Source organism: Polypterus senegalus, chromosome 16, assembly GCF_016835505.1.
Source record: "Polypterus senegalus isolate Bchr_013 chromosome 16, ASM1683550v1, whole genome shotgun sequence".
In the NCBI taxonomy this organism is placed as follows: domain Eukaryota; kingdom Metazoa; phylum Chordata; class Cladistia; order Polypteriformes; family Polypteridae; genus Polypterus; species Polypterus senegalus.
The window spans coordinates 74,047,486-74,066,297 of NC_053169.1; the positions used below are offsets into that span (position 1 = coordinate 74,047,486).

The following is an 18,812-nucleotide window of genomic DNA, read 5'->3' on the forward strand; positions in this document are numbered from 1 at the left end:
TTGTATTTGCCTTCTTATTTGTCGTCTTCTTCTTATTATTATTAAAGTGTGCTTGAGTGTAGTAAATAGACTAGAAGAATGTGTAAATAATGAAGGCTGGCAATTTAAGCACTTATAAGATTGTATCTAAGTGCACTATGCCAGGGGTGTCAAACTCCGGACCTGGAGGGCCACAGCAGCTAAAGGTTTTCATTCTATTCCTTTTCCTAATCAGTGAGCAGTTTTCACTGCTAGTTAACTTTTTTCCCCATCATTTTATTTATCCCCTGTTAGAAGGATTCAACCCTCTGAATTGATTCTTTTCTTCATTAAATGACAGCCAAACAAAAATGAGATGTGAAACGAGCCAACAGATAACCAGCTAATCTGGGGCTTCAAACTCCAACCAATTTCTTAATGAGAAGCCAATTCTTGCTGTTGATTAAATCTGTTACTTAACTCCATGGCTTTTTGCTGCTTTCATTCTGCTACAGCACACATTTTCAAAACTGTTTTCTATTTTTTCTGAGAACATTGTCAAAATGTTTTGGTGACCTGAGAGATCAACCTTACTGAGACCTTCACCTTTCTTTATTTTCAGATATTGTGTGATGGGCGCAAATGAGCTGGTCATGTGGTGGCTTGTTTTGTGTCTTTATTATTTCGCTGCTAATTAAGGAAAAAGAAACAACTAAGGGGCCTGAGTTAAGCTAATTATAAGAAACAATTAGCAGCAAAATCAGGTCACTAATTAAGAAGATGGTAAGAATGAAAGCCTGCAGCCACTGCGGCACTCAAGGCCTGGAGTTTGACACCCCTGCACTATGTCGTTGTGACATTCTTTTGAATTAATAGAGTTGTTAAAGCTATTGTAATAATCATAATCTGCATGTCTTTTTTCCAATATGAACAATTGTAAGCCTGCTTTTGCCCCCCTCTGTATATATACATATACTCTTGGTTACTCCTGGGAAAAAAGCATGACAAAATCGGTATAGTTTAAGGAAACAAGTACAGTGCATCTGGAAAGTATTCACAGCACATCTCTTTTTCCACATTTTGTTATGTTACAGCCTTATTCCAAAATGGATTAAATTCATTTTTTTTCCTCACAATTCTACACACAACACCCCATAATGACAACGTGAAAAAAGTTTACTTGAGGTTTTTGCAAATTTATTAAAAGTAATAAAACTGAGAAATCACATGTACATAAGTATTCACAGCCTTTTCTCAATACTTTGTCGATGCACCTTTGGCAGCAATTACAGCCTCAAGTCTTTTTGAATATGATGCCACAAGCTTGGCACACCTATCCTTGGCCAGTTTCGCCCATTCCTCTTTGCAGCACCTCTCAAGCTCCATCAGGTTGGATGGGAAGCGTCGGTGCACAGCCATTTTAAGGTCTCTCCAGAGATGTTCAATCGGATTAAAGTCTGGGCTCTGGCTGGGCCACTCAAGGACATTCACAGAGTTGTCCTGAAGCCACTCCTTTGATATCTTGGCTGTGTGCTTAGGCTCGTTGTCCTGCTGAAAGATGAACCGTCGCCCCAGTCTGAGGTCAAGAGCACTCTGGAGCAGGTTTTCAACCAGGATGTCTCTGTACATTGTTGCAGTCATCTTTCCCTTTATCCTGACTAATCTCCCAGTTCCTGCCGCTGAAAAACATCCCCACAGCATGATGATGCCACCACCATGCTTCACTGTAGGGATGGTATTGGCCTGGTGATGAGTGGTGCCTGGTTTCCTCCAAACGTGACGCCTGGCATTCACACCAAAGAGTTCAATCTTTGCGTCATCAGACCAGAGAATTTTGTTTCTCATGGTCTGAGAGTCCTTCAGGTGCCTTTTAGCAAACTCCAGGCGGGCTGCCATGTGCCTTTTACTAAGGAGTGGCTTCCGTCTGGCCACTCTACCATACAGGCCTGATTGGTGGATTGCTGCAGAGATGGTTCTCCTCTCTCCACAGAGGACCTCTGGAACTCTGACAGAGTGACCATCAGGTTTTTGGTCACCTCCCTGACTAAGGCCCTTCTCCCCCGATCAGTTTAGATGGCCGGCCAGCTCTAGGAAGAGTCCTGGTGGTTTTGAACTTCTTCCACTTAGAGATGATGGAGGCCACCGTGCTCATTGGGACCTTCAAAGCAGCAGAAATGTTTCTGTAACCTTCCCCAGATTTATGCCTCGAGACAATCCTGTCTCGGAGGTCTACAGACAATTCCTTTGACTTCATGCTTGGTTTCTGCTCTGAAATGAACTGTTAACTGTGGGACCAAATATAGACAGGTGTGTGCCTTTCCAAATCATGTCCAATCAACTGAATTTACCACAGGTGGACTCCAATTAAGCTGCAGAAACATCTCAAGGATGATCAGGGGAAACAGGATGCACCTGAGCTTAATTTGGAGCTTCATAGCAAAGGTTGTGAATACTTATGTACATGTGCTTTCTCTGTTTTTTTATTTTTAATAAATTTGCAAAAATCTCAAGTAAACTTTTTTCACGTTGTCATTATGGGGTAATGTGTGTAGAATTCTGAGGAAAAAATGAATTTAATCCAATTTGGAATAAGGCTGTAACATAACAAAATGTGGAAAAAGTGATGCGCTGTGAATACTTTCCAGATGCACTGTATATACTCAGCGGATCTTAGCATAATTTCACATTTTAGATGCTAAGACCAATTTGTCAAACTGTAAACATCATTCATTTTTCTTTTTAAATCAAAACAAAAAAAGAATAGCCAGTATGGTCCCTGTGCGCTTGAGAGTATGACAAGACCCTATGAAGGGCAGTGTCATATTAAGTATTGGTTCCTGTTTTATGTCTGTTGAGGCTTGAATTGCAACTGCGTCCTGCTATTCTATGCTACAGTACAGAAAGTGGATTATGAAAATAGACTGATATCTAATAGGGACCCACAGTAATACTTTTCATTGCAAGATGTTTTAGAATTGAAAGCATACAGCAGCACTATGTTGACATAAACACCAATTCAATGACGACCAACAAAGTCATCCTTCCATCAGTATTACAAACCATCTTGTTCCAAATGAGGGTTATTTGGTCATCATGAAAAAGGCAAGTGCCAAGCCTATTCTTGGTGGCATTCCACGAATGTTGTTCATTTTAAAAATATGACAAAACACATTTAGCACTGTTAAATGAGATGCAAATTCTGATCAAAAGTAGATAAATGTAATACACATGGAACAGTACTTACTGAACAGCAGCTGCAAGTTAAAACTCAGGCCATGCGATCCAGTGAACCTCTCGCCTCTGTTCTAATCAATAAATAAACATGTTTATGGAAATATCTGCGTTCTGTGTGTAAACCATGTAAACCACATTTAGAGTCAAAAGACATTATTGTCAGATTAACACTCAATTAATATCTCTACAGAGGCAGTCATTCACTTCCCAGGATTGGCTTCCTTAATGAAAAATGATGCAGTGCAGTGCATGGGAACATGTTAGCCACATTGGTTTTACAGATTGTCCATAATCTAAAAGGACTTCTCAAATATGGACAGGTCATGAGAAACATAGAAGAGACACTGTAGGTGTGTTTATTCAAATCACTAGACAAAACGCAGAATCCATAATTCATGTCCATATTCAGAAAGTCTTGGACAAAACAACTAACTGGTTTTCACACTGGATATAGAGGCACAATATTGAAAAGCCAGAGCTCCATGTTTATTACAATTGCCCCTTCCATTCCTCTCTGCTCAGCATCAGTACAGCTAGATAAGAATGACTGTGGTCAAAGGAGTGGTTGGGGTAGTTCCCAAGCTCCAACCTGACAGCTGTGTTACTGGCATATGTGAACTTTAACCCGGATACAGACAGACAGACATCATATTGTCACCACACACTGATTATTTACAACTATTATGTACAATAATTATGTGCACCACAAACCCCAGTGCCTCTTGCACCGATTCCCCAATTGTCCAGGCTCACAGTCCTTTGTGCCTTTCTTTCCTGGCCACCTCCAGTCCTCACTCCAGCTCTGTCCACTACCGCCCGACATCCACTGCTCACTGAAGGGAGGCGGCCCCTTATATATGCTTCCCGGATGAGCACCAGGTGTTCCCGGCATTCTTCCCTTGGCCACGCCCCAGCGTGGCGAAAGTGCCGGCTGTCCTCCTGGCAGCTCTCCGGGTGTCCTCCAAAGTCTTCCCCCCGGCACTTCCTGGTGTGGTGGAAGTGCCGGGCTCCCGGGATAATCAGGCACTGGGGCGCCGCCTGGTGGTGGCCACAGGTCCCTACAGGGCTGGGCTTCCAAGCCCCCTACCCAAGGCCCCTAACATAACCAGGACGGACGCCCCCTCGCGGTCTGGAGGAGGCACAAGCCCTCCTCTCGTCCTCCTGGGCGTCCCAGCCCCGGCCGGGGACCACACATAGAAACGACTGCTTTAAAACATGAACTGCACAGCACCTTATATTTCATGAATCATAAACTGATGAATTTAATACAGGCTGTTTTTTCTGAGAGGAAGATAAATTAAATAATGTAAACAAGAGTTAAAACTGTTTCAGTTAAAATGAAAGTAAACCCATATTTACACTGCTTGTTGAACATGACTGGCTACCTTCAAGCCATAATGAAATGCTGTATATACTGTAGGTGAATATCAAGAAGCTGGAAGAAACAGACTTAAAGCACTGTGACAAAAATCTCAAAGTGATAAAAAAACAGTCAAAACAATACGTGACACTGCAGTGATCTCCACCATATCAGCTTTTGGGGTTAAGTATGGAAATGGAGAAATAATTTAAACTATCCATTTCATTAATTCTCCTCTTTCAGAGTGTTTGAATTTTACTATGCACTTTATGTAATTGTCACTACAAGCAACAATTCGGTCCACCTGTTAATTTAATAGCTAGTTCAGTGGCATACTCAGGGATTTGACTTTTTCTGGGTCAATACAAAGTTGACTAAATATATTTGCTATATAATTTTTTTAGCATCCAGTTTAAAGGTTTACTTTCTGATTCTTTTGGTATTCGGTTTGCAAGTTCTTCCATTTATTTCAGCAGTGTGCAAATGAATTTGCTCAGTTACATTTTATACCTTAAACAATGTTGTTATATTTAAGGAATGATTGCACTATCATTCAAATTTATTTGTTTATATCATGAAACCCCAGTCTTTATGAAAGTGAAAAAATACATAATATATTCAGGGAGACCCAGAGCATGGTGGAGGGATTATATCTCTTGGCTAGCTTGGAAACGCCTGGGAATTTCCCTGGAAAAGCTAGAATCTATAGTTGAGGACAGGAAAGTCTGGGCTGACCTGCTTGGCCTGCTGCCACTGCCAGTCTGAGATGAGATGTTTATTTTAAATGTTTTTGAAAGTAATAGAAATTACAAATTACTATAAAGCATAATATATACAGTAAATTTAAACTTTTACCTAAGGTTTTAAGTATTGTCTTATTCTTGGAGTGCTTAAGAACTTTTCTAAAACTGAAAACGTGGTCGATCTTAATTTGATTAAGAGACTGGATTGAGTACAAGCAGTCACAGTAGTCTGCCAAGAGTGATGAATTTTTTGATTTTCACTGGAAAGTTCAAATATATTTGCTGCATTTCCTTCTACTGTATGGTGTATTGACTATCACATCATTGAACAGCATTTAGGGATATTTAAAGCTTCATAAAATAATATTGAAAGGTACATTTTGCATTTGACATATTTAAGCACATTACATGTTACATACATAGGCAGAAGCAGGGTTGTATTGCAACATCTATCACACATTTGCAATAGAGTACTATGATTGTGTGAGACAGCAATAAAATGACAAGAAACCAAATTGCACACTCAGCAGTGGATGCTAAGTAATAATAATGGCATAGCGTATTTGGTGTCTGAAATGGAAAGCTAACTTTGGTTATATATAGTAACAGAAAAAACTATATTTATATACTTAGATGTGCATGGCCTGTCTCAATGATAATGCTAAAGTGGACTGCATCTCAAGAATTACAACTGTTATATTTTTTATGCATCAGTGCTGTTAATATATTGGAAAAAATTACACTTCTGTGTCACTAGATGCATTTTTTTATGTTGGTTAACTTGTGCTCATGAAACACATAGAGCCTTCATAGTGTTAATTACTCTTCTTATGTGCTTTATAAAATTGTTCTTTACATTCAACAGAAGTTAATGGCTTTGCTTGGCTTGTCCTAGTGGAATCATGTCAGATTAATGGGGAAAATTATGCAGATTACCAATCAATTTATGAGGCATAAAATATTTTCTCGTACCATCTAAAATATTTGGAGTAAGACAAAAGTTGATTCTTTTTTAAATTCTAAATTCTGCTTTATCCTATGACACTGATCCTGTGCTCTGATTCCCAAAGGTCACGCAAAAAGAAAATTTCCCCTCGAAGGTTAATAAAGTATATCAAAATCAAAAATAATAAAGGATAATAAATAATGGAAGGATGACAATGTAATACCAAATAAAATGACGGCCAGCTCATTCTTTACACCTTTAACTGTGCAAAAGGCATCATATTAACTGTGCAACTTTATGCTATTCGAGTAATTAGTCAGATTATCAGTCATTTAGTGACTGAGATGATGAGCAACAAAGATGAGATAAGAAGCACAACACTTTTTAAAAATTAAAGCCAGTTTCTATGTTTTGTCTTTTTATGATTTATTAATGGTTTAACAAAATTAAAATTTAAGATCAGTGAAGAAAGTACCAATCACAGTTTCAGTCTACAATACTACTAGACTACAAAATAATTTATTATAAAATATAAGGAGCTGTCTTATATAGTATATGATATGATTATACATTTAGGCTGAAATATGGAAAAGGAATGTTATTGCAAAAAAATTAAAATCTCAAGTTCACATACTTTCCCTATACACATTTGTTTTAAGTATTCATATTTTCCATGTACTGTACTTATGCTTGTAATTTTTTTAACAAAGTAACCATTTTAGACTTTTTGTTAATGGAATATGCTCAGTGCTGTAGACATTTGATATGAAGCCTAGTGCCGTCATTGATCTTGGGGTGCTTTTACAAATGGCTGGTCAAAACATTAGTTTTAGTTAGATTTGAGAATGTGTTTTCATTCTGGCTGCCCTTCTGTAAATATTTGGATTTGTCATTCCTATATTTTAATAGGGACATTAATTAGCATATTACATCTTGGTGTTACCTTTGATAGTAACCTCTCTTTTGAGAAACAAGTAAATTCTGTAGTCAAGAGTTGCTTTTTCCAACTTCGTCTATTAGGTAAGATCAAGCCTTTTTTATCTTCTAAAGATCTTGAGAAAGCTACTCATGCTTTTATTTTTTCTCGCCTCGATTATTGCAATTCGCTGTATTCTGGGATTAACAAATCTCTGATATGCAGGTTACAGTTGGTCCAGAATGCTGCCGCTCGCTTTCTGGTTGGGGCAAGAAAGTATGACTCTGTTTCTCCTATTTTAGCTTCTTTACACTGGCTGCCTGTCAGTTTTCGAATTGATTTTAAAATCTTGCTGCTAGTTTTTAAATCTTTACATGGGCTTGCTCCTGCCTGTTTATCTGAATTGTGTGTTTTACACCAGCCATCCAGAGAGCTTAGATCTTCTGGTGAGTTGTCTCTTGTTGTCCCTCGTACCAAGTGTAAAACTAAGGGGGACAGGGCATTTGCAGCTGCTGCTCCTCGCCTGTGGAACTCTTTACCTCATCGTATAAAGGAGTCGTCTACAATTGAACTGTTTAAAATAAGATTAAAGACTCACTTCTTTTCACTTGCATTCAGTGACCTTCAGTAATACTGATGTTTTCCTCTCTGTGATCATATAACATCATTTCTATTTATTATCTATCTTATTTTATGTTCATATATTTTATTACTATTTATGTTTTATTGTTTATTGTTTTGTTTTCTTTTATTCTATTATTGTAAAGCATGCAGCATTACTATGTTGTTTTAAATGTGCAATATAAATAAATTGACATTGACATATGTGCAATTATTTTAACTTTTGACTAATGTATATCCTGTTTATTGATAATTGAGTGTAAATGAAAGAATACATTAAAGCTATTTATCATTGTTTAAATATATGCAGCTTCAAAAAATATAAAAAATGAACTGGCGCAAAGTCATATATGTAAAAATTATTACTATGAAATTAATTTATGTGAATAACTGATTTTCATCATATTTTTTAACTTTATATTTTAACTAACTTGTTAAAAATGTGAACAAATTTTAATCAATTTAAAAATACATAAATATAGAGTTATGATTTTTAAACCAAAGAAGTATTTTATTTTTCTCTTAACAAAGCAGAGGACATATTCCTGAATGATATTTAATGTTGGGTGCCTAATCTTTTACTAAGATCACAAAAAATCACAAAAAATCTAAGTTTAGTAATAATGATATTATTATTAAAAGATATCAATAAGTTCCTCTGATTTGCTGAATATTTTAGGAATGTTAAATTGGACATAAAAATATTATCTCATCTTAGTTTTCTCAAAAAGATTCCATTCATTTATGCAGAAAAGCATATTTTTATTAAAAGAAAATTTTGAATTATTTAATATTGTTCTTTCATAGTATGTTTTTTTATTACACTGTTTATCCCATAAATGTCTTAACAGTTTAAGATTCACAATATGACACCTATTCTAGAGAAAAGGAATGTGGTTCTGGTTATGGTGACTATCTAAAATAAATTGTGAATATGATTTTTAGACAGAATTATATAATTTAGCAATATAGATAAAATACATTTTTATAGAAACATTTCATACTAACAAAGCACATCACAGTCTTTTCAATGAATGTACAAATAGCCACATTTCTTTATTTGATCCCATACGTTACTGTATATTGCTCCATAATGGGTCTGAAAAAAAAGGATTGCATTACCCAAAGTTAAGACAAAGCTTCCAGCAGTTACAGCAGTTTTTCACTCACATTTTATTTGCTACTAATACATGCCATATAAGAGTGGATGATGGACCTATGTTCTTGAGATTAAGTTTTCTTTTTTTAGAATTATTTTAAGCCTTAGTGTTAGACATTTCACATGTCACACATACCTGACACTTTATCAGATTTATAGAATAAAAAATAACTTGGAGGTGGGATGGTAGCATAATAGGCAGATCCTGCATTTTGGTTTGAATCTCATGCCTGTTTGTTATGTGCGTCAAACTTGCACATACTTCAACATCTATGCAAGTTTTTCTTCAGGTACTTCAATTTTACTCCCACAACCTCAAAAACCTGATAGACAGCCTAACTGGCAAACTTAAACTGGCTGTGGTAATAGCTGGGTGTGCTGATGGCTGTGGCTGTTTCCTGTTTTACTAATGCTGCCGGTCAAGCTCTCTCTCCTGTTACCCTCAATTGGATTACGCTGGCCTTAGAATGTTATGTTAAATAACTTAGACTTCATACATAAAAATAAAGTTCATAAATATTTCTGTTTGAAAATGAACTTTAATTTGTTTTTCATCTATGTATCTAGCCTGACAAGTACATCATCATTTAAACCCTTGAGAAGGTTTTTAAGGAAAGACTGACTTGGAGAAAATTTTAATATTTATATTTTATTCATTATGAACCTCTACAAATGAATGTTGTACATTTTTTGCTGTTTTTTCTTCTCTACAACAATCGTTCATTGGCATTATGGTACAGGTATACGGTGAATTGTTCTGCAAAGAGCTAGCAATTTACTAAATAATTTGAGTGTTATTTTTAATAGTAAACATTGTTGAAGCTCAAGCACTTTGGTAGGAAAGGAACAATAACACAACAATTAATTCAGAAAGCAAGCACCTAATTATATCAAGCAAAAAGAACATGAAATTGTATTTATTCAATACAAATATAGCTATTATTCTTTGCTACTGCAATGGATTAAGTTAAATAAAAAACTATCCTTATCTACAAATTACTTTAATCACACAATCTACTGAAAAAGGTGATAGACCAATAATTCTATTAAAATCAAAACTGTTATTGCTAGATGAAATATATTAATACTTTGTTTATACTAAACTCACTTTTTAGAATCTGAATCTAACTGTGAAAGAGTTGACCAGAGGGCTGTAACATGTGCATAACAGTATTAGCTTCGATAGCAGAAAAAGCTGTCATTTCACCCAGTCTGGGTTCAAGTCTCACAAGGCATGACAGGAATCCATTATGCTGCATATTTTATATTAATAGGCCTAATTAAATTATTGTTATTTTCAAAAAGAATAGTGTAAATTAACTGTTTCAAATATTGATATTTTTGGTTTTAAAATATTTTCTTTTGTCAAATAAGGTACATTTAATTTTATAACATTACCACCATGGAGTGTAAGGAAAAGCACTGCAGCATTTAGCTGTAAAGGTCTGGCAAGAAGTTAAGGAAATGAATATAAGTAGTAAAAGGTAACGAAGTGTGACCTTTTTTGGGTGACCAAAATGAACTGCCAGATAAATCTGTTATTTTGCTTCTTTAGCGCTTCTGTGATAAATAACAAAACATAATTCTCAAACCCATTTGTTCAAAATCAGCACTGGACACAAGGCAAGATACACTGCTGGATACTGGGCTTGTACATCATAGGGCTCATGGACACTTGAACTTGATCAACTTGAAAACCCCAGTTAATCTAACCTGTACATCTTTGGAAATGTGGGAGGAAACCCAGAGTACTTGGAAAATAACCAACACAGGCAAGAAAAGAATGTGCTAATTCAACACGGACAACATCTGGGCACAAGATTCCAACTGGGTCTGTACTGCACCACCTTACTGCCAATTGTAAATAAATGTATAGATAAATAAACTCCATGTAGTTTCTCTTCAGTCCATGTAGCTTCTGACGCAATTCAGTGCTACTTCATATTGAGAAGTCCCAGTGTGAGAGGCAGGTGTTATAAATGCAGACCCCTATGATTTAGTCCTTTGATTATGCACTGCTGACTTTCCATGAATTTTTGTGCATTTATTTATGTATTAATTATTGAATTTATTAAAATCAAATAATATTCCATAAAAGCAAGTCAAGTTTTACAAAACTAGGTTCGAAACAAATCAACCCCCACCCCTGAAAAAGAGAGCTAGGCCAACAGAATAAAACTTTAATAGTAGGAAAATGAAGTAGATAAATAAATAAATAAATAAATAAATAAATAAATAAATAAATAAATAAATAAATAAATATAATAAAAAAGGGAAGAGAATCTGCTTCCTCAATTTAAATGCTTATTATAAAATGTTATTGATTAGATCTTGTCAGGTTTTGAAGAGGTTTTGTACACGTCCTCTAAGTGAGAATTAGATTTTTTCCAATTTCAGATAACATATAACATCGATTATCCACTGACTTAAAAGAGATGGATTTAGATTCTTCCAATGGAGCAAGTTAAGTCTACATGCCAATAGTGAAGTAAAGTCAGTTACAGTTTGTTTGTCCTTCTCCACTTTAATCCCATCTGGAAGAACACCAAACACAACTGTTAGTGGATTAGGAGGGATTGTGACTCCAAGGCTGTCTCAAAGGAATTTAAAGATTTGGGTCCAGAATGATGTTAATTTGGTGCACGTCCAAAACATATGGCCCAATGAGGCTGGAACTTGATTGCAACATTCGCAGGTTGGATCTTGACCTGAAAACATTTTGGACAATTTTAAATGAGACAGATGTGCTCAATATATCATTTTAAGTTGAATAATTATATGTTTTGCGCGTATGAAGCTAGACTGAATTTTGTGCATGGCTGCCTTCCGCACCTTTTTTTGAAATGTTGAGTAACAGATCCTTTTCCCACTGTATTCTGGGATCTTTGAAAGTGAAGGACTTTAAAAGGTTTGTATATATTGCAGTAATGCTGTCTGAGTCCTCAAGACTGATCAGTATTTTGTCTGGAATAGAGGTTGGTGGGAGGTGAAGAAAATTGGACATGTTTTGTTTAACAAAGTTTCTGTTTTGAAGGTAGTGAAAGAAATGTGTTGCTGGAAAGTTAAATTTGGAGTGTAATTACTAATATGATGTAAAGACATTGCCTAAGAGATCTCTAAGTGATTGAATCATGAATATTTTCCAGATAATAAAAACTGCATATGTTTGAGAGGGTGAAAAAAGGTGGTTATCGTGCAGAGGTGCCACAGATAAAAGCTTCTCTGTCTTGAAATACTTCCTATATTGGTTCCATATTCTGGGTGAATGCAGCACAAGTGGGTTGTTAGCATATTGCTCTTTGTGCAGTTATTAATATAAGCACAGTTGTGATTTTTTTATCTTGTGTCATGGGCTACCAGTGGAACCAAGCATGAGATAGAAAATATGCATAACACTTTCTTAACCCTTTCACTAAAATGAGAAGCATCAATAACAATGAGCAATATATAATTTTAGTGAAATAACATTAGCCTTAAGTAACTGGCAAGCATCTTGACCAACTTAGATAAGGTCTTTACAGAGCAAACATTTAGAACAGGAAGAAACCAAATATGTGCTTGCTCCTATGGAAAAATATATAATTTAGAAAATCTCTAAATTATTATAAACATTTGATAATGCATTAAATAGCACGTTTTATAATCTAATTTCAGTTTCATCAACAAACCTAAAGTTTTTTAAAAATACTTTATGCATTTCTTACCACCTTTCACATGAGATATTCATAATAAACATCATTGCAGAGCTTGTGCATGTAACGCAAGCATAGGAGTAAATCTATATATATATATACATATATATATATATATATATATATATATATATATATATATATATATATATATATATAACATTATTTACAATTACTTAAATAAGGAATGTTAAGTGGATATGAATAGTAAATTTGTAAAAGCTATAAAAATAATATTCTCCCAGACCTGGAAAATGTTAAAAAAATAAATAAAAAAAACAGTAAATTTCAGTAACATGTATAATAAGATAATGAGGACTCTGAAACAAAGATTTTGCACAGAAATTTCTGATTTTTAAAATTTGAAAATAAAATCAAAATACAATCAAAACTTAAAACATTAAGTGGATATGAGTGATTACTTTTTATGTATTGAGAAATTCTGAGCAGGAAACTTTGATCTGCAATCGCTCAATGAAAAAGCATTAACCACTCGGCCTTTCACAAAAAGACAGCATTTTCCAGATCCCATTTAATCTGCGACTTGCTAAAATTCCTTCTTACCTGTAGAAAACTGGAGATATCATCTGAAATCAGAATTGAATTTACAGTACTAGGCATGATTTTGTTTTCTCCAATTGTCACTTTGTGATATTCCATTTTGATACACTCTTTGAGATTCAATGCAAAAATGAACGTCATATGTGCCACTCTGTTACACCCCGTCTTATTTCAACAGTGACGAAGTGAGTTCACTTAAATGGCACCTTGATTTCAACTGAAATAGTTTTGCTGTGTCAAGTCATTATTTGTAGCTTTAACTATAGTAACAACGTTTGTATTTTTTTATGTGTGTATATGCAGATAATTATAGCTCTTTCTTTAGAAAGTAGTTGTGTTGCGATACTGTGAAATGTGCTATATGAAGTAAAATTTGATTAAACTTCTACTTTTTGGTGATGCCATTAAGGAAGGGACTGTCATATGAAATGTGCTGAAATGTTTAAGCTAGTTTATCTTTAAAAGATGTATTTTATATGATAGTGTAACTTCAGAAGGATTAACTACATGTTACTGGTTAACTGAATTTGCTAATTCAGGACTTATATTTTATTAATTAAATTCCATCCATCTTTCTGTATTTCATGTTTGTGATGGGTTATGTTAACTTACTTACTGATGTACATGCTAAAATCCACCCTCTCAAGTTGAAGAGTGAAAGTGACAATTCTCATTTCAGGGCTTATTTAATGTTTTGTGCCATGTCACTGAAATAAATGATGAAATAAGCAACAAAAATAAAATATTGTGACACATTTACTTTTTATACTCACATTTCATGTTATTATTTATTTGGTCTGAAATATTCCTCCTTATGGGAAGACTCCAGTTGCTCTTTTATCAGGCAATGCAAGTGTTTCTATGCATGTTATGTCAATTTGTGTCTTCTGATTATACTAATATATACATGTGTCTTGTGAAAGACAGAAGATCCATACAGGATGGTTCCTGCCTCTTGATTAATGCTGATAGGGCCTTATTCTTTAGTGTATTACTCTAACTGGAGTATTTAAATTGTCCCATATGAGTGAATTTGTCCTGTGATTGGCTGCCATTCCCCTTAAGTGTGGATTCCAGCATGATAGGAGTAAGGCACAACTTTCAAAAACTGATAGATAACGTGGAAGAGAAACCAAAGAATCTAACTAAGCAGACGTTATATACAGTACAGTATCTCACAAGAAATGCTGTCTATTTGAAAAGAAATCGTTATGACGTCAGCAATACACTGTAACCAGAAGAGGAAAGTAACAAGTAACATAACCTCCTCAGACTCGAAAGTCTGAAGGACTGAGGAGGAGAGGCAGGAACCGGCCCGTGTATTCAGGGTGGCAAAAACGAGGTGCATGCACTGGGCACTTGTGACTTCGCGTGGGTTTCTCACGACTGCGTGGGGCAGCACACCACCATGGAGTGTCAAGTAAAATGCAGCAATAGAGCACACAGCCAAGAGTAATGTGAGGAATGTTTTTAATACTGCACACGAAGTTGTTGATCGCCTTTAAGCCCTCGAATATCTTAAATAGTTGTCATATTTGTGGTTTGCTGCTCGCACAACGTGGTTTTGATCCGATGGGAGGACCGCTGCTTCGAAGTTGTAGGAGGGGCCGCACGGGGTACCCTGTCACTGTCAGTGGCCCGTCCATCCAGCGTTGTCCCCAGACCTGCTCTTTGCCTGGGGTGGGGGTGTTGCAGTTAGTGCAGGCGCAGCAGATTTGTATATTAGCGTTTGCGCTCCCTCGGGACACAAAGGCACATGGAGCTGACATGAAGAACGGCAGCCTTCTGTCTCATTGGCTGCAGAGGCAGAGTAGGCACATGTGAAGCATGGCTTGATCCCCCGCCCGCCTGCCTGCCTGCCTGCCTCTTTCGCTCGCTCTCTGCTTCCAGGTGCCAAGTGAGGGAGGGGGTAGACGGAGGGGGGCGGACTTTGACTAAAGCCAGACACACAGCTTGCAGCGGCGGCGGCGGCGGCAGCAGCAGCAGCAACTGAGGATCTTCTTACGCCATACTTAACGGGGTTGGCGCTGTGGCAGTGCGGACACGGAGGCCGTCTCAGTCCTGCACGTCTCCCGGCTTTATTTTCTTTTTGTCGCCTGTCGCTCTTGAGGGTTGTGGCAGAGTGGGTAATAACTGACGAAAACGAGAATCGACGTTTCCAGTAAAGAAGAGCGTGCGCGACGTAGTGGATGCCGGCGGCTACATATGGAGCAGCCGTGCTTGGCGAGCCCGTGACCAGGGGATGCTTTCTTTTCACGGTCAGGTGGAGGTGCATGTGGTAAGTTGATTCGGACGCAGGGATAATGTGCTAGGGGACAATGTATGGCTTGTCAAACTTGAGACGAGACCGAGGCAGAGATTTATGTGATGCCGCGATCTCCGTCCTATGAGATCTCTCTACTCACTTCGTTTTCCTTCAGATCACTGAGGACTTCTGTGAAGTGTTACGTAAAGTTGAGCGGCGTCTAGGTCAGACTTGGGTTGAGATGAATCGGGTTCTCCTCGGTCTTTGTTCAGAGGTTCTAACATATTTTGGACTTTCCCCGGCAACTTCCTATTTGTATATTTAAGAACGTTATTTTTGTAAATCAGGGTCCTAGGCGACATTTTATGGTGCTATGCGCGACTGGGTTCCCAGTCAATAGTGGTGGACGTTCGCAGATGTGACTGGAAAGATGCTCGACACATGCCCCGGCTGTGAGACTTGTGGGCTGGTGATGTAATTAAACTTTCACGATGGCCTCCATCACGAGTGGGCTTTAATGCTGCGGGTATTGCTGTATGACTCGATCGTCGTCCAGAATCGCGCTGCCTGCCTGCCTGCATGTAGTAGTCATACTTTGAAGATTTGTCATGGGTATGAATATAGATCAGTGAGTCACCGCTGCATTTTAGTAGGGAGGAAAACAAACAGATTTCAGCGCCCAAACAGCACAAGCTCAAAAATGACGCCCGTCTCAGTTAGTGGTTCAGTTCATTGGAGTTGTTATTACCCATATTGCGGAGTTACTTTTTCGTCAAGTGTCCCAAGCCATTTGTTCCTTGTGAAATAGTTTCGATCTCTATAGAACTTATGGTTTAAATTAAAACTAACGCCGTAAAACATAAACGGCAATTTTCTGCTTAATAATTTTTTAGAACACGACAAGAAAACGGAAAAAGAAACAGTATAATTTAATAAGGACACCATTCTTTAATAGTTCAGTTTATGATTAACTTGCATCATTTAATTATTTTTGGCGAGTAACATGTGAGTTGGAAGCTGTAACTGTAGCGGTAGATTAGGTCTTTCCATCCATTTAACAATATTTTAACCTACTAAGACAGGTCAGTTTCATAAGGACCATCAGTCCTGAATGACAAGTTAATCAACTACAGGACAGTCTTAAACACATAGTTATATGGGCCAATTTTAGTTGTCAACCAAACTAATATTTGAGTAAAATTGTGCTTTACTCATTATGAAAGACACAATACATTTTCTAAGACACTGTTTAACTTAACATCACATTTTCAAACCATCATAGTTCTATTCAAGGTCATCAGGAAGCACAGCCTATCCCACCAGCAGACAGCACCAGCCCATCACAGGGTCCACTCGCAATGAGCCAATTTAGGATTGCAAGACACCCAAAAAGAAGAAAGGTCACCAAGACATGGAGAGACCATGCATACTCCGCACACTGAATGACTAAATGTGGTATTTGAAGCCATGATGCTGCATGTGTGAGTTGGTTGTGCCAAACCCTACATTACAGTTCCACCCACAGTCTTTTTTGTCATTTATGATCCATCTTTGTTCAAGTAGTGCAAATATTAAGCTAATATTCAACTGTTTTCTGACCTAAAGAGTTGAAGCTGTGTTTACCAAAATAGGAAACTTTTTGTCATGCAAGGCAGAAGTCTACAACAAGAGCTCCAGCTGTTGGGGCATGTGCACATCCAAGATTTCTCTTTTTTTGTTTTTCTTTGACTGTTAAATTTCAAAGACATTTTGTTACAGAACTTTCTGGACATTGCCATTTACTTGTAACACAACTTTCTTGAACTCAGAAAAGTATGTTCATTTTATGTCTGTTTGTGCATCCTGAGTCAACAGCCTGCATGCTGTTTGCATGTCTCTGAGATTTTTATGGGTGCACTGATTTTCATCCCCAAGGAGGAAAGTAACTGACATCTCTAAATTGGCGAGGAGTGAGTGATGGACTGGCAACCCTTTCACAGTTGGTTTCCATCTTGCAGTCAATGCTGCTTGTATAAAATCTGCACCTCTGCAACACTAAATTTGTCATTTGTTCCTTTCCTTTGTTTGGTACTAAGTTTTATGATTTTACCAATGTATGTATAATTATCTTGAGAGGTCAAGTAATACTGTCTTATAATAGCAAAAAATGTTGCATGTTCATCTTTTGTAAAGTATCCATTCATCCCCATCCCAACATGTTTATCCAGGTCAAAGGTTGTTTATCATAGTAACACTGGGATCCCATTCAAGATGGGATGCCAGTTTCTTCTCTAAAGTAGAGTATTTGTAGCTCTTAGAGATGTCTAAAATGGAGTCTCTGGTCTAGTGATGAGTGTTGTAGGCTGATTTCATGAAGTCTCTTAGCATAGGTTTATGGAAGAGTGTGCACTGACAACTTAAATTGCTAGTGCTGCTGAATGTCCCCAAATAACATCCAACTTAAGCTCTGCATTCCATACTAGTGAGTTAAGAGTCGTGTTTGAGTGAGCACTGCACTGTTTGTTCTGGAGAGCTTTGTGAAAATACCAGGGAGTCTAATGAATAGTTCAAAGTTTTCACCGGGCCTTAATTCATTGAGTTCAATATTCACCATCCTTCCAGTCTGACTGCTTTATTAAGTAGTTTTATGGAGTGCCATAATGAAAGGCACGGCACTGGCTCCTGGTTTAAATCACAGACAGTTTTTTTTTTAAAATAAATGCTGGAAAAAAATAATATTATGTTAAGCCAGCCATTATAAACTCACAGTCATGCATCAGTATGCCTAAAATTATCATCCAACTTTTTTAAGGGTTTATAATTGATTTCTTTTGTTGCAGAGGTGTGCTTTGAAATTGTAAAAATAATTTAATGACACCTTCACATAAGTACATAGCGCTGGAATTAGCATCACGGTGCTTTAACAGAAAAGACCAATCCCTCAAAAATGCATGTGTTGTACTTTTAATGCTAATTTTTGCATTGTTTCCAGTTTTCTGCCCAGTAGTAGCAGATTACATTAGATAGACAGACATAGCAAATGTTAACTGGCAAAGCAGCAACCTGTAAAAACACGGTCCAAAGATCACATAGTGCATAAATTAGACAGAGCAAAGGTCATGCTTGTGTGAGTCTAGTTTTAACTGCAAACAGTTACAAGCTTGAAAGCAGAGAGCTGTGCCTGTAAGTAACGTGGACTGCATTGGCCTTCTAATACATTAAAAACGTCTATTTTATGCAGACCTCTATTTTTCTCACTGATTACTGAGAGCATTTAATTCAACTTCAGTACCCTTTGGACACATGAGTGCACTTTCACTGAAAAAAACAGTTTCTTGAAATTCCCATTCAAGTTCCACATTTGATTCTGCTTCATAGAGACTCTTTAAGGTTTTTGC

The 18,812-nt window shown here is 36.9% G+C and overlaps 1 protein-coding gene across 5 annotated transcripts in view; it reads left to right on the forward strand.

Moving 5' to 3' along the window:
- Positions 1-15,120: 15,120 nt before the first annotated feature.
- The window catches only part of sertad2b (SERTA domain containing 2b), a 71,031-nt gene continuing 67,339 nt past the window's right edge, over positions 15,121-18,812 (forward strand). For 3 of the 5 annotated variants that reach the window (XR_005630836.1, XR_005630838.1, XR_005630837.1), the window contains exon 1: positions 15,121-15,468. The gene's annotated coding sequence lies outside the window, so the exon portion shown is untranslated. Of the gene's footprint in view, positions 15,469-17,209; positions 17,248-18,812 lie in introns of those variants that run through there. The other 2 variants (XM_039738006.1, XM_039738008.1) reach the window with 2 other exon arrangements.